This window comes from Cryptomeria japonica, chromosome 3, assembly GCF_030272615.1.
Source record: "Cryptomeria japonica chromosome 3, Sugi_1.0, whole genome shotgun sequence".
Taxonomy (NCBI): Eukaryota; Viridiplantae; Streptophyta; class Pinopsida; order Cupressales; family Cupressaceae; genus Cryptomeria; species Cryptomeria japonica.
The window spans coordinates 798,302,105-798,307,684 of record NC_081407.1 but is presented as its reverse complement, the minus strand read 5'-3'; positions in this window follow the sequence as shown (position 1 = coordinate 798,307,684).

The following is a 5,580-nucleotide window of genomic DNA, read 5'->3' as shown; positions in this document are numbered from 1 at the left end:
TATTTTCTATCTTTAAACTGAAGTTGAAAACCCTTATCAACCAATTGACCAACACTCAAAAGATTATGCTTTAAACCTTCTACATAATAGACATTATCAATATTATGCTTGTCATCCAAAGAAATAATACCTCTACCTTTGATCATACATGCCTTGTCATCTCCAAATCTGACTTGACCACCATTGTATTCTTGCAGGGACAAAAATTTCCTTTTATCTCCAGTCATATGATGTGAGCATCCACTATCAATTACCCATTCATCCTTATCTTCAACTTTTGCTATCAGGCCCTTTTCTTCATTTTTGATAGCCGGTTCTGGTTCATCTTCCTTGAAAGCATAGAACACCCATTCTTTTCCATTTCCAAATCCACTAGCAGAGTCTTCTGTCGGTTCATCTCTAGAGTCATCAGTTACTCCTTCCTCATCTACTATGTAGCATTGTTTACTTTTCTTGAATCTATTTTTGTTATGGTTAGGTTTAAAAGATTTCTTAACTCTTTCCTCAAACCTTTCATTCCTTTCAGGACATCTAGATGCAAAATGACCAATCTTATTACATGTAAAACATTTAAAAGGTGTTTTTCCTTCATACTTACTTCCAGTTGGTCCTTTAGGTACTCTTCTAGAAAATAAGGCTTCAAGTTGCTCAAGCTCTTCATCTTCTTTCCTCATGTCTTCCAATTCTTTTGCATATAGGGCTTTCCAATCACTTTTGTCGGTAGATGATGATGATGATGATGATGATGATGATGCATGAAAATCAGGTTCAAATTTTACAGCTCCAGAAGATCCAAATTCTTCAAGCTCAAAAGCAGATAATTTCCCAATCAGAATGTCTTTGTTAACTGAAGTGTTTGTCATTGTTCTTAACTCATTAATTGTAGTTGCCTTCATCTTGTAAGTTGGTGGAAGGGCTCTCAAGACTTTGGAAGTTATTTCATCTTCACTTAGAAATCCTCCACAACATTGAATTCCCATAACAATCTCATTTACTCTTTCCATATACACAACAATTCTTTCATTATCTTCCATTTTTTAAGTTTTCATATCTTACCTGGTAACCATCAAGTATCACCTTCATTCAAAGTTTACAATTTGTCCCACATAACCTTAGCCGATGATTTATCAGTCAATCCCATGATCTACTGATTAGTAAGTGCACATAAGAGGGCTTCTCTAGCTCTGCAATCATTTTCAATATTCTTATCCAAGTCTGCAAGAGGAGGATTGCCAAATGTCGGATCATAAGGTGTGTATCCTTTCTCAATGATCTCCCAAATATCCTTTCCAAGACATCTAAGATGAGTCTCCATTCAAATTTTCCATATCCCATAATTTGTTCCATCAAGCTTAGGGATTTTTCTTCTGAAAAATAGTTGTCGGTGGATTAGAGGTGTTAGTTGCCATAGGATCTACCTCAAGCAGTTAAGCTTCTGCAAAAGAGGACCAAATCTTTGATACCAATTGTTAGGATAACCGGTGAACAAATGAGAGGGGGAGGGGGTGAATCAGTTGTCAACAGATTATAACTTTCAATCCACAATACAACCTTAAACAAATCAAGTACCTGTAAAGCACATATAGATGCCAGTATGAACAGATACCGGTAAACAATACAATTTAACAATTAACCAGATAATCAATGCAAAGAAACCATACCACATAACACCATGATTTGTACGTGGAAAACCCAGAAAGGTAAAAACCACGGTGGGAAGCCTACCCATAGTCAGATGATACTTCTGCAGAAAGTATGTGTTACAATGAGGGGCCTGCACTTGCAGGAAGACACGCTGCCTAGAGTGTACTGTTCATTACAAAAGAGTCTCACTGACTAAAGAGAGGATACAACCATCTCAAGATAAATGGACAACAATCCAATATATTGCACTGCCAGAAATAACATCTACCATGCCTAATTACAGTCCCGGTTAAGCTCAGTGTCAGAGGACTAAATCCTCTTTTGAATCCAATTCGATCACCAATGATCTACCAACTCCTCTACTTGAATGATATTACAATATTCACACATTACATTCCTTGACCATGACCTTTTTCAATAACCATGATACACTACAAAGAGTTTCTATCTCTTATTTATATAAACCCTGAGGCCTAAACCGATTAGCTCGACCACCTAAAAGATATTACAATAATATCATTACATAATTCCTTATTACAATGATATGCCATGTCGGCTTAAGACCAAAACAATAATAACAAATCCATAAAATCATCTTGAAACATTCTAGTAACATGTAGAGTACATGTTAGCATGATACCGGTCCATAACCTAGATAGGTACCGGACCTATTCTGGGTCCACCACGCCAAAGCAATGTCTTCAAGCAGTTTGAAGAATGATCAAAGAACATCTCCAGCATCCTGAAATCCATGAAGAAGTTGCACCAACACCAATTATGCATCCTGTCATGATTCCTTAATGAAAGCTCTATCGGTAAATCCTTAAGCCAATGTCGGTAAGGGTTTACCAGAGTGTACGATAGCATCCGATTACCAAGCCAATACCAACTGACCAAAACATGCTCATGGAGCATATAAAACATACTTCACTGATCCAAACATGTTTGAAGTGTCCAACAGATAGTCTCTTCTGTCGGTAACACTAGATCTTCTACCGGTAACCAAAACCTGTTTGTCGATAATCGACCATAACAGCTAGTGTTGACATCAATGACAAAACATCAATGCAATACATAATCAATTCATCCATAATGCCAACAACTTTTGCACCTAGGACATGTGTAGCCTCCACAACTTTATCAACACCCAAATGGCCACGCCCAAATCATAATAATTCATAGCCTTCAAGTCGATCATGCTAACCGGTACAATCTCCAGTCGATCATGCTCCATCTATCATCAAACTCTATGAAGATCTACAAAGACAAAATATGAAGAGGTATCATAATTGAGATTAGGTTGTCCTTCACCTTCAATTATGGTGTGTATGTGTGGAGCCCACCTAATACGACCTAAGTTCCATTCTATAAACGACGGACCCCATCCTCGCCTTTTGACCACATTATCATCTGAGCAATTAAGCAACTAATTTTGTAACTTTTAGGCTCTGGTTTCGAATTGTTCTGGTTGGGAACTTTTCCCTTCATCCCATTTTTTTTTTCTACACCATTAAAAAACTCATCCATCAAGTGCTAAGTGGATTGCATATACTTTGAGTTCTTCAAATACCCAGTATATTGGCCTGAGAAGCCCGAATTAGGATTCCAATATCCCTTCCCTGACAAAAGCCCCTCTAATCTCGACAAAGGCGAGAACAACCCAACTTTAGAAGTGTTCAAAACTTCCATTGATTTGTTCTTCACATTTGAATGCATTTTCTTGTCAATATTAATGTTTAAGAGTACACAAAATATATATGCAACCAAATCTTGATGGAACAGTTAGGTCCTTAGCTATTTTGTACATTACCCTAACCTTGTAACTGTAGCCTCTCTAGTCTGTCCTCCGGTTGCACCCAAGTTTAATACCTCTTGCTTGCTTAGAATCATTGTTTGATATTAAGGACAACTAATATCAAGGAATTAATTCACAACGTTTGAAAGTTGCTGGAATTAACCGAAGAAGAATATCAAGTCGTCTTCTTACAGTTTTGTGCGCCCAACATACTTTGGTCAAACATAAGTTTTTAGTTGTATCAATGAAGAAGAATTGTTGCCTACGAACAAGCTCGTGTTGTTTGAGAGGTCGCTTTGCATCGATATGTTAGCTATGGCCAAGAACAATCGGTTCCTCACACTGTTATTCCTGACTTATTTGAAATCACTGTAGTTAAATACTTGTGCACTTTGATGATTAGAATCGCCAAATGAATATCGCTCAGAGAAACATAAGCGACAGATGTGAATCCTGGCAAATAGAAATTGCTCCCTAAAGAGTCCTTTAAAATAATGCTCCTACCATACACTTGACAAAAGAGTAAATTAATCGCCCCACGTACAAAATATTTCGCCCAACCTTAACCTTCAAATGTTGAATATACAAGACCTTTGAAGGAGTATTATAAAGGAGTCACCGATTATTAAAACCACCACTTACACAATATAAGTAGCACCCTTATTACTCTGCAAATGATTTATACATATTCAAAGGTAGGAATTGTTGTTGTTCAAGTTGAGTTTCGAACTGGTGACACTGTCTTCCTTGACAGCAGGCACGCCAAGCAGTTCTGCCCCGGTAGGGAAATTGAAAATATTGTTTTCTTGTTTCACAACGTCATACAATTCAACAAACCACTCAAACCCATTTCAATTCTCGATCTTTGGATTCAACAAATCTTTCATCATCCAATCCCATTTCAAGCTCCATGGAACACTCACTCAATCCATAACCAAGCCATCATCCTCGAGATTCGAACTGCAGACCTCCCCAAGTATCGGTTTGCTATGTGTATATCAATTCAATCTACCTGAATAGATATCTTCAAAATGTCTGAATATTAATTCTTTAAAATATCTTTGTTCCAAAATGAATATTGTTTTACTTTGATCACACCATTATGATGTGAATTAATCCTTATCAATGCCCATATTATTGTTGAACCTTTAAACAGATCGATATATAACCTTCATGAATAATATTGTCGTATCGATCAACTATCTGATTTTCAAAATAAGTATAACAGTTTGTCATTATTCATGTAGTTACCGATGAGGCTGTACTTGCCTTCAAGCGCCGGTGGTGACATTATTTCGAGTTTCTCCAATCTCTTAGGTCTTAGGTCGATCTTCCTTCTCTAAAACCATGTTATTTTTCTAGTATGATCGATTAACCATAAGCAATAACTCTTATTGCCCTCCCAACCGTAGACGATATATTCATCTCCCCCGAGCACTCTAATTTATATTGATCTCAATATTTTGTTATGTTGTTATGTTCTCCTTTGAATGAGATCACGCATCTCATTATTTATATGTGAGAGATGTCTATACACCAAGGATCGTCACTCTTCCAAGTGCCACCAATTATTACATTATTAATATAATATAATAGTTATATAATATAATTATATTATCACATAATAATATAATTATGTTGTCATAATTATAATATAAATATAATCACACCTTTGTGATATAAATGTCGGCCTATGGATTCCGACCACAACTACAATAAAATCAACATATCACTCATTCCATTTTCTTTATATTTAATGTATGAAACTCTTTATATATGCTACTCAATTGTGTTTTTATTTTGTTATATTTTTGCATATATGTATGTATATCAGTGCTTACTCAAAAAAAACTGATGTGTACCACATCATATTGCATCCATTGTGGTTCTAACTAAATGGTTGCAATAAACACTTGCAAACCAATTAGCATAACATATATATGATTAAAACACATTGGAGGAACAATAATCATAATATATATATGACTAAAACATAGTGGAATTGAGTGATACTATGAAAAATATCTAACTGAAATATAGTGGAACTATGTGATACTATAGAAAATACATGACTGCAACATACCAACATATTATTAAAACCTTGTATTCATTTTCTTGTCACTTGTTACAAATACAAGGGT